The sequence below is a fragment of the Cavia porcellus genome, unplaced genomic scaffold (assembly GCF_034190915.1).
Source record: "Cavia porcellus strain 051 isolate PalLab524CR breed Dunkin Hartley unplaced genomic scaffold, mCavPor4.1 scaffold_25, whole genome shotgun sequence".
Lineage (NCBI taxonomy): Eukaryota > Metazoa > Chordata > Mammalia > Rodentia > Caviidae > Cavia > Cavia porcellus.
The window spans coordinates 27302673-27314511 of record NW_026947508.1 but is presented as its reverse complement, the minus strand read 5'-3'; the positions used below and the strand labels follow the sequence as shown (position 1 = coordinate 27314511).

The 11839-nt window shown below is 40.1% G+C and overlaps 2 pseudogenes; both read left to right on the top strand.

Moving 5' to 3' along the window:
- Positions 1-7675: 7675 nt before the first annotated feature.
- On the top strand, positions 7676-8529 carry LOC100736026 (vesicle-associated membrane protein 7-like; annotated as a pseudogene).
- Positions 8530-8897: 368 nt separating this feature from the next.
- LOC111757212 (PHD finger protein 3-like) lies at positions 8898-11561 on the top strand (annotated as a pseudogene).
- The last annotated feature ends 278 nt before the right edge of the window (positions 11562-11839 follow it).

Below are 11839 nucleotides of genomic sequence, written 5' to 3'. Positions count from 1 at the left end.
CATGAAGAGGTCTTCTATTCTCCCAAAGAAACTCTTGGCCTTTCAGGTTCAGCAGAGCCTGATGAATAAGGGTAGGGATGGATTTTCAGGATATAGAATAATATTGGTAAAAATATATACTTGGATTAAGCTGAGTTTGTTGATATGGGCCACTTAAGCAGAGATCCTGAATTTACTGTTGTAGCTTGCAGAGTTAAAAAAAAAATAGTGTTAGTAGTCTGTTTGGCTGTTTGGCAGAAGTGTGGGTCAAAAGATGGCTCACTGGAATGAGTTAGAGATGCCTGATATTCTATGGCTTATTGTGGTGGGGGGATTCAAAGTCTCCAGGAAATGGGAATGCTGGAGTGGACTTGTCATGTTAAACCTAATCTTCCACACGTAGGTAATCCAGAAAATGAACCTTTTACTAACACACTGAGAAACAGATTCATGAGGGTGAGCACTGACATCCCTGAAGAGCCTTGTCATTGCTCTTCTCTGTATGCCAGGACTTACAGTGGAGACCATGGTTACTCAGTCGGGAAATTTAAGGGCAATGGGTTTAACTGGATCATGGAGTGTCAGGAGTCAAGTGGCAGCACTTAATTACCAAAGGCAAGGTGGACGCAATTACCATAATGGTCAGCAGAAGCAGAACAGTGATCAGAATGGCCTGACCTCTGTCAACCATGGCATTGGTTGATTAGCCACAGTGTTTCAAAAAGTGAAATATACAGGAGGTCTACAAATTTTTTTTTTATTATTATTTTTTATTTATTTATTTTTATTGGTACCAGGGATCGAACTCATGACTGCCTGCTTGCAAGGCAGGGACTTATGCCACTAAGCTAAATCCCCAGCCCCTACAAATGTTTAAATCAGACTTACACAATCAAAAAATTTAAGATAAATGAACAGAAACCTTGTTCAAATTTCAATAAGAGATGCACAACCCTTCAGTCAATCCCTGTATTTAAGCTGAGTTATAGACCCATAACTCTTTGAATGAAGGGATGGCGGGGCCTCCTTAAAGAAGGGTCCTAGTGGACCACCAAAAAATTTTTTTTGAGACAGGGTCTCACTGTGGTGTTCAAACTGGCCTTGAGTTCACTATGTAGCCCAGGCTGGCCTTGAATTTAGAGTTATTCTCCTGCCTCTGTCTTCCAAGTGGTAGAATTACAGGTGTGTGCCACCATGACCAGCTGGAGACCAAAAATTTTATGGGAAATCTCTCTTCCATCCTTCCTCAAAGGGACGTAAGGCCTTTTGCCAGAGTAACTGTAAATTGGCCTAAGGGAAATGATCAGACATTTTGACTGGATACTCGTTCTGAACTAACACTAATTTCAGGTGATCTAAAATTTCATTGTAGTCCTTCAGTAAGAGGAAGGGCCCATGCTGGTCAGGAGATCAATGGTATTTTAGCAAAGGTCTGACTCAAAGTAGGTACAGTAGGTCCTGCAGTCTTTTGCCCAGTTCTAGAATGCATGATTGGAATGGAGATGTTTGGGAAGATTCTGATGAGGCTTGGGAGGGTAGGGTGTAGTACTTGGCAGAATCATCACATTGGTTCCTTTGGGGAGGGGAGTACCAGGGATTGAACTTGTGACCTCGAGCTTGCCAGGCAGGCACTTGTGCCACTGAGCTAAATCCCCAGCCCTACATTGGTTCCTTAACTTGTAGTTTGAAGGCTATTATGGTTGGGAAGGCCAAATAGAAGCCTTTCAAGTTGCTTTTGTCTGGTAAAATGGTAAAAGCAAAACAATTTTGCATCCCTAGAGGGATTGCAGAGATTAATGCCCAGTGGACTTGTGAATAGAGTGTCCATGATAATAAGGATGGGGAGTTATGTATTGGCTCAGTACATGGACTTCCACTCACCAAGGCTGATCTGTTTACAGCCTGCTGAATGCCCAACCTGTGCACAGCAGATACCAGTGCAGAGTCTCCAATATGGCATCATTCCCTGGGGGGAGATTGTTGGCAGGTTGATTATAGGGAACCATTTCCATCATGGAAAAGACAGTGCTTTGACATCTTTTCTGGTACAGACTTACTCTGGATATGGATGAACTTTTCCTGCATGTAATACTTCTGCCAAAACTGTCATCCTTGGACTCACAGAATGCTTACTCGCCATCATAAAATTCCACACAGCATTGCCTCTGACCAAGCAATACATTTTACAGCCAAAGAAGTAAGCAATATTCATGGAATTCACTTGTCTTACCTTGTTCCTCAGTGTCCAAAAGTACATGAATTGATAGAAACATAGAATATGTAGTTTTCTGAAGACACAGTTACAATGGCAGTTAGGTAGCAATAGCTTGCAGGGCTGGGGCAATGTTTTATAAAAGACTGTGCAGTACATGATTTGAATCAGCACAATACCACTTTATGGTATCATGTTTCCCATATCCAGGATTCAGGGGTCAAGTATCAAGGTGTGGAAGTGGGAATGGTACCATTACCCTTAGTGATTGATCCACTAGCTTCCTTTTCTTGCAAACTTATGCTCTTCTGGCCTAGAAATCTTAGCTCCAGAGAAGCAGAACAATGGTTCCACTGAACTGGAACCTAAGAGTTTCCCCTGGTCATTTTGCTTTCTTTATGCCTCTTAGTAAACAAGCTAAAAAATAAGTTAAGGAATCCGCGGGGATGGTTGACCCAGGTTATTAAGGCGGAAATTGGACTATTACTCCACAATGGAGGAAAGAAAGAGTATCCTTGACTTGCAGGAGATCCCCTATGGTGCCTCCAGCCATCACCATGCTGTTGTTATCACATAGATTGCTTCTGAGAAGTGGCTCACCAACTAAATGTTACTGAGTTTGGAGTTGCTCACTCCTCCTTCTGGAGTTGGATTCCAGGTTCTTGTCATGAACAAAGAATTGAACAAAATGAGGAAAAAGGGGCAACATTTATTCAATAAAAGTGCAGAGTAGTAGACAAACCGGCTCTGCTGAGCAAGCTTGGGCCGGGTAAATAGAAAAAGAGGGTAAGAGCATCTGGGAACTGGGTCATCATGGAAAGCTATGATAGCAAAGTTTCATGGCATTGACGTGTCCTTTTAGGCTGTCTAATCTTGAGGTAACCCAAGAGAACTTCTACTGAGTCCTGAGAGTAGGTGCTTGGATTCCGTGCCTTAGGCTGACATCAGATCTAGGCCATCCTATTGAAAACCTACTCAAGTTCTCATAATAATAAATCCACATGCAGGGCTTCGGGAACTGTTCTGTGAATGTGCCTGGGATCTTGTAGTTAATAGGTTATGCCTACTTTCCTAGCTAGATTTTGCCATACCTTATTCTTTTATCTCACTGTTATTAAAGTCAATTAGGAATTACAGCAACTCAATTCAGGTAGGATGACAAAAGGCCCAGAACATTCAAGAATGAAGTATGAGTCATCCCACCAGAGAATGAAGCAAGACTTTGTGAGATGCTTGGTGAAGCCCAAGGGAAGATGGAATGAATAATAAAAGAATATAGTTCTAAATATCAGCTACAACTGCATGGTCATGTACAGAAATGAGGATTGAAATTGTTCTCTCGTAATATGGTCCCTATATAATATAATGTTGATAGACAATAGTGGTTCTTAAGTACGATTAAACCTATGTCATAATGTTTAAGTTATAAAATGTTAGGTGTAGGCATCACCCAAAGAAAACTTGCCTTCTATTATGGGGAGGGAATTAATGCATTTCTGCTTGTACTCAGGATAGTTGTAACATGTTGGCCTTAATTATGAATTTGTCTTTGTATCTAGAGACTAAGTATGGTCGTGATAGTTAACTGATTGTGTCAATTTGAGTAAGAAATACTCAATTAAATTGGGTCAGTATAATTTGGGTGTGGCTGAAGGAAATTACTAAAGACAGAAGACCCATCCTAGGTGTGAGTGACACCAACCAATGGGCTTATTGCCTGAATGGAATAAAAAGCACATAAAGAAGGTTGGCCCACCTTCTTTCTCTGTATCTTCAAAGGAGCTCATCTCTTCACCTTTACCTTGGACACTGTTCCTAGCTTCCAGCGTAGATCTTTCAGTTTTCCATTGCATACTGTTTGGACTCCTGATACAGACTCACATGTGCTATTACAATGAGCTCCAGGCCTTTCACTGGATCCTTCAGATTTCCAGTGTGCAGACAGCCCTTTGTTCTCTTCCACACCGGACTCTACAGGGGGCCTTCGTAAGCCTATCTTATAAATCCTTATATATGTTTCTGTAGTAAGCACTGAGTGATGTACCATGTATCAGACAAAGGGTGTCTGCCCTGGGCATGGTGGCACCAACAATAAGCTTGTGACTGGATGAAATACAGAGGTACAGAAAGAAGGCAGCTGCTGTTGCTTCTCCTGCCTGCTTGCTATGGGCTACTTCTCTCCGTGGTGCCTCTCTGCCACACCTCCCTGACTTGGAACCAATCAACTATGGACTGAAACGTCTATAAACTGAGCCAAACCTTTCCTCTTAACTTTGGATGTTGGATATTTTGTCTCAGCAATGAGAAAAGTAACTAAGACACATTTAAAGATAAAAATATAGAGTAATGAAGTTGAATTTAGAAATAAACCCTCACATTTACAGTCAATTCATTTTGACAAACACGCAAGTATGTTTCAGTGGAAGAGAGAATAGTCTTTTCAATGAATGATTATGGGACAAGTGGACAACCACATTCAAAAGCATGGAGTTGGGCCCCCCTACATATAATGTACAAAGCTCAGTTAAAAAGGATTAAAGACTGAAGAGATCTGAGATAAAATTATAAAAATCTCAAAGGAAAATACAGGAATACTTAGTATTTTCTTGGATTAGGCAGGGTTTTTTAATGCATTATACTAAAAATCACACAAGAAAAAATATATCATTAAAAATATATAAATTGTATATCATTGAAATAAAACACTTTTGTGCTTTAAAGGAGATCATGGGCTCTTTCCCTCACCACCTCCATACATGGATTGATGCAGGGTGTTAGAGCATCTCACAGTCTGCTTCAGGCCAGAGAGTGTTGGACACCAGGCAGTGGTAGCTGCACTCATGGTGCTTAGTAGGCCCAGTCAACATCCAGGGACACTGTGGGCAGTAGCAGTCCCTCTGCCCAAGCTGAGGCTGTGACAGCTATGTTGAGGTCCTGCACGTACCCCGTTGCTAGTGTACCAACAGGCTTCCTCCTTCTCTGTGCCACCATGTTCCTCAGGTATCCAGCAGAGGCACTTGCTAGGTGGAGCTGGTTGCTGGTCTTAATGATATTATGGATGAATGTAGTAGTAGTAATACCACTGATGAATTGATTTTTTCTAATAGCAATTTGACAGACAAAATAGAAGAAAACTCAGATTACCATGAAAATCATCTTGTATAGGTGAGAAGACTGAAGTACAGTTTAAATATCTTGTTCAGTCATGCAGGCAGTGAGTAGTATTGCAGGGATCCTAACCAAGTAGCCAGATTTCAGAGGGAGTAACAAGATAATCACTGAATAGTTTGAGTTCTTCACCTTGCAAGTTCATGGGCTCAGGGAGATGGCAGTGATGAGAAGCAGAGAAACAGCCTCTTGGAAATTTTGTGTCCAGACACTGGAATATAGCAATGTGAGGAAGAGAAGAAGGAGGGACGTGGGTCCCTGGGTCCTGGAAAGATCTGAAGAGAGCACTAAAGACCATGGGAAGAGTGAAAAGAAAGATTTCAACAAAGCAGAAGGAGGTAGCAGGCAGTGTTCTCTCCTAGAGGCTGGATTCTCTGCATGGGAAGAGCAGCTTGAACCTTCAGGTGCATTGTGATTACTGACAACCACAGAGGCCTCCATAGAGAAATGTACCAGCAGAGTGTAACAGACTGCAGTGACTGGTGAGATATTTGGGTCCAGATGTCTCCCCGGCAATGGCCAGTAGCCATTTGGAGAGGGGCTAACTGAACTTGGAACTCAGAACAGATGTGGGTCAAACTGCTGAGTGCAAGTCGGCAGGAGTTCAAGGAGCCCAGTTCAAACCACCAAAGACAGGAGATGCACAGATTGTTGTAAACCAAACAAATATGGTTGCAGCCTCATAGCCAGAAACTAGCCTGACCTCCAGTGGAAGTAAATTTACAGACTTTCTGGGATTATCCATTACTCTGCCACACAACTATGACTGGCTCGCTGGGATTAATCAGTTTGTATCTGTACTCTGGCAGCCCATTTTGAGACTCAGGCAGAGACTCCTTGGACTGTTTGGTTCCCCCCCCCCCTTTTTTTGGTCATTGTTTGTTTTTGATTTATATGAGTGTAAACACAGTTTCTAGTTTTTCGATGGTCTGCTCTCTTCTTGTTTTCATTTCTTTGCCCTCTCTTTTTCTCTCCTATCTTGTTCAACAGTTTTTAGTTTGCATGATCTTCCTTTGTCCTATAGTCTTGATTCTAATCTCTTCCTCCTCTTCTTTTTCTTTATGCTTTTCCCCGAGCTCTTTTAAATTTCCTCCCACAACATAAAATTGCCATATTGAGGGCTTATTTACTGCATACAATTTTCTGTTTTGTTTTAGATTTTGTTATATAATCACAAATCTGGTTCATATGGTTAAAAGTGGGAAGTTAATATTTACCACAGTCTGTCATTTTCTTGATTGTGATTTCTAGACTTTAGACAAAGTGACATAATTGTTCTAACCAATGTTTCCTGATATACAAATCCGGAGATTGCCTAAGGGTCATAAAAATACTGTAGGCCAATGCCAAATCCAGGGGCTGGGTGAAATAGGCAGCAACTTGTCATCCCCAATAAATTGAAGGGCTAGGTCTTGTAATAGACCCAAAAACCCAAAGCCAGGTACATCTGAAAAATACCTCTGAGAAGTCGTCATCTCATCTTCTAAGGGTTCTCAATAATAGCAATGAAGCTACTCACCATAAGTAATATGCCAGTAAGAACCCAGAAATTAAACTAAAAAATATAGAAAATGAGAAGACACTTAAGATACAACCCCAAATGTCCAGCTTACCAAAGGCAAATGTAGGGGGCAATGAGGTAAAGTAATGTGAAAGCCAAACATCTGGACTCTGAAGTAGTAACTGTGGAAGTAACAAAGCAGATGAATGAGGCTCTAGAAAAACAATCAGAAATTATTTCTCAGATAACCATAGAGGTGATGACCATAATGAAAGACATGCTTAGTGACTCCAGAGAAGATACAGATAAAAAATAGACGAGCTTATAAAAATGATGGTGACTATAATCCCAGCACTTGGGAGGCTAAGGCAAGAGTATCATCAGGAGTTCAAGGGCCTGGGCTATACAGTGAGTTGAAGGCCAACCTGCACTACATAGTGAGACCTTGTCTCAACCAAACAAGACTAAACAAAGCAAAACAAAATGATAGAAATCATGAACACTTGACATAGGAAAAAGGAAGGAATCCATGAAACATTAAAATAGATTTCCAGGAGATTAATACTTCTATTGAAAATATATGCAGCAGAATGAGCTAATGCTGGTCAGAATCTCAAATATAGAAGACAGGATTGTGGTTAATGATCATGAAAAGAAATATGTCTTAAAAATGGCAAGAGAGCATGAGAAATCAATTCAGTAGCTGCTAGTAACGTACAGCAGAATAACATAGGATTGAGCCAGCCTCCTTGGGCTGACCTGAATTCTTCAGTTTTGAGCCTGTATTCTAGAAAGTGCCCAGACAGATTGAAGCTATGGCCATCTTTTTTGCTGTTGTTGCCTGGAGAACTACTACCCTTGCCAAACATGCTCAATGTGAAGGAAACATTTTTTTTTTTTTTTGATACTGGGAATCGAATGCATGACTTTGCACTTGCCAGGCAGGCACTTACGCTGCTGAGCTAAATCCCTGGCCCTGAAGAAAACTTCCTGAAGGTGACAGAGCAAATTCTGGGTAATATATTTTCTAAAAATAACAAAGTAATGTATTCATATGGAAATTACTTGTTTCATTACATCTGCCAAGACAGGGTTGTATATCTTTGTACCGTTAAGGATGATTCTGAATGTTCCTGAGCCTTCAATTTTCTGATTAAGTAAGGAAGAGGTCCCATGCTACTTACAGTTCAAGAGCACATACAATACTTTCATTTGCCATGAATAGCAAGTTCTCAACTGTCTTGCCTGCACAGATGAAACATCACTCTGAGAATAAGGACCTAGATGAAGTGATGGAGACTCAGCCCAAAGGGATGAACTGAAAAGAATCATGGTCAGAAATATAGAACTCAACAATATAGCTCAACAAGGAGAAAGATGGAAACTATTTTTTTTGGTCTTTTTTGTTTTTATCACTACTAGGAATCGAACTCACGACTGCATGCTTGCAAGGCAGGCGCTTATGCCGCTGAGCTAAATCCCCAGCCCCTAAATGGAAACTATTGATGGATAAAACAGAATTGTGAATTCATATGTTACCTTTAAAATAACCAGCAGGAATATTGCCCCAGCTGTGTGTATGAAGGACACCAAATCAGCACCATCATCATCTTTGTATCAGTTGTGTCCTTCTATCATTGTGTCATTTCTCTGTGGTGGATTTGCATAATCAAGTTGTGTACAAAATACTGAGTGAACAGGAACTATCACAAAGAATCAACAACCGGGATCTCATCTTATTAAACAGCTCGGGCATAGCAAGAAAAACCATCAAGAGCGAAAGGACTACCCAGGGTGGGAAAACTTTTTGCCGGCTGTTCTTTAGACAAAGGACTACTATCTAGAATATGTAAAGAATTGACAAAAATCAGATCCCCTAAATTTAAAGACCTGATTAAAAATGGTATCTGAGATGAATAGATGCTTCTCAGATGAAGAAGGATAAACAACAAATAAATACACAAAAAAATTGGTCAACATCACTGGTTACTTGCGATGCAAATTAAAACAATATGTAGATACCATCTAACCCCCAAAATGGCTATTATTAAGAAATTAACCATTAACAAGCACTTGCCAGCTGTGGGGAAAAAGGAACCCTTCTACAGGACTGGTGGAAGTGTAGCTCTTGTACAATCACTATGAAAATCAGTGTGGAAATTCCTAAAAAAACTAGGACTAGAGATTCCATTTAACCTAGTTGTTTCCCATCTTGATATCTTCTGAAAAAAAATTAAAAGCATTATACCACACTGATATTTGTACACCCAGGATTATAGAGGCACAATTTGTATTAGTTAAATCTTGGAAACAACACAAATGCCTATCAAACAATGAATGGCTAAAATAAAACACAGCAGAGTACTATACAGTCATAAATAAGGATAAACTTGAGGCATTTATAGCTAAATGGACGCACCTTTACACCATAATTTTAAGTGAAATAAATAGGACACACATGTACATATTGCATCGTCTCTTCTGTAAGAAACTGAAAGGGTAAGAACCAAAATGTGTAATATATATTTTGAAATAGGAATAAATTGTTCACAAGGAAAGGGGAACTAGGGAGAAGGGAAAAGGAAAGGAAGGAAAGGAGAAAGAAAAGATGAGAAAAGAAGGATAAAATTGGAAACAAAGCTTTGTAAAAAAGAAGAGGAAGAAGAATTGAAGAGAGAAGAGAGGAATGGGGGAAAAGTACCAATATCTATCATGTACATGTAAAGGTGCAAATTCCCTATAATGAATGTGACAGTATGTATACCTAAATTTCATCAATAAACTTAATAATAGAAAAAAAAAGAAAATAATTTTGTTAACAGAAAAAGAAACAGTTTGCAACAAAGCTAATGTCAAGTGTTCAAATGCTGCACAGTTAAGCAGGACAAAAAAACATTTAGGAAGACTGTATCTGCCCTCAAGGTAGGGGTGAAACAACCAGAAAGATGTCAGTTTAAGAGGAAGTCTGTCTTCACTTAAATCTGAGTACCATAGGGAGAAGAGAAAGAGCAGCCAGCATACTGGACAAATCAAAGTGTTACCCGAAGTGTCAGTGAATTTAAGTCATTGTTCATTGTCATCTTGCCTTGAAGGAGGATGCTGGGTTGGATTTCAGGACTAACTTCAATAATCAGGGAGGAGAAAAAGTCAGCATCTCCTGAATTTCAGCCATGCTGTAACTTGAGGGATCAACCAAGGAAGCAATGAGCTGTCCTTCCTGGTAAGCTGCGAGCAAGCTGCAGGCGGGCCAGGGAGAGAACAAGTCAGTGTCTCCCATGGACCTACCGGAGCATGAGCTGAGAGTCAAATGTCCCGTGTCCCCCTGCAACTCCCCCAACCCCATTAACAACTGGGTGGTTTCCAGGTCAGCCGGAGTTGATAGCAGCTAAGGTACATAAAGCAACTAAATGCTTGTATTGTTTGGTTGATTATGCTGACCTGGAGCCAGAGGTCTGAGCATCTCTTGGGAGGATGACAGTATACAAAATAGCAAATATGGGGGATTTGCCTATCTTGCCTTTGAAGGCCAATATTGTTTTCACTCTTTCACTTTGTTGTAATTATTTTGATTCTGTTTTGTTTGATTTATAGTGTTCTGTTTTTGGTTTGATTTTCCTATACCTGATTGAATGAACAACTATTGTGAAGATAAAGAGATACAGTATGGTACCTATTACTGTATCCCAGTATCCTGCTGTGAAGTTCTGTACCAGTTTTACTGCATTGTCTTGCTAGGCTTTGTTCTGTCTTGTTTTGTATTTTAAAGTGATTGTATTTTACTACCTTTAAAATAAAATTTAAAAAATCAGGGAGAAGCCAGTGTACCATTTCATGTATTAAATTGTCCATTTCTTTCAGAGCCTTGTGTTTCACTGAAGAAAAGCAAAGTGAAGCTCTCATGGAATGCAAAATTAACACTGTTAGCAGCCCACGGTTTAAATTTTGAGATAAGGGAGAAGATGAAGAGAATGATGCCATTTTGGGTAAAATGGATGAGAACACTGAAGAAAGGAAGGCAAACACCTGAACACCTGAACAAGAGTCAAAGGAGATAGCAAAATTACCCCATGAATACAGTCAAATTATTGAGGAACCTGAATCTTCTCCTGGTATTTCAGGTGGTGGTGTTGTATAAAGGTAAATAACACCGAAAAGAATCTTGTAGGTTTGTCTAGTCCCAGGGCGTGAAGTGACAGAGTATAATTTGGAACTGAATACCATGGATGTTGATAAAGCCAAGAATTCCCTTCAAATAAATAAAATGGAGCCATTAGGTTATTGTGAAGACACAGAGTCTAATGATACACAGATTACCAAGTTTAATAAGTCAAAATTACAGGTGGTTGGTACTGCTTTTGAACCAGAAGGTTCGAAATTTTTCTAATGTTTTCTAATGTTTTAGAAAATGCTGTTTGTGATGTGTCTGACCAAAATTCAAAAAAGCTGAATATTATTGAAAGTATTGAAATGGAGTCTAAGGAGACAGCAAACCTTCAGAATGATACCACAGCCAGTGTTTTGTAGAGTTAAAAAATATAAACTCCAAATGCACCAAACCTGTAACTCATTCTAAGTAAAACATAACCACAGATACTCCAAGAAAAATTGGTGCACATCAAAAGTGTGAAACTAAATGCTGATGAGCCAGAATTCCAGTGAAATTTTCATAGGCCACTTAAAATGAGGGGGAAAAAACCCCTGGACTTCTGGGAGAACATGGTGGATATATAACAGCAGCTACGGAGGCTCTCTGAGATAGCCAGCTTAGAATCCAGGAATGGTGTGGGAGTCCTAAGTAAGAGGAGATATACCCTGCTGACCCAGGAACAAACTAAGCTGAGAGAAACCAACTGGAAATGCAATCCCGGTGCTATAACAGGAACAGATAAAATCTCAGCACCAAAGCTGGAACCTGCACCTCTGGAAACCACGATTTGAATTTCCTGCTGCCACTGCTGCGTCTGAATTGGCACAGCAGG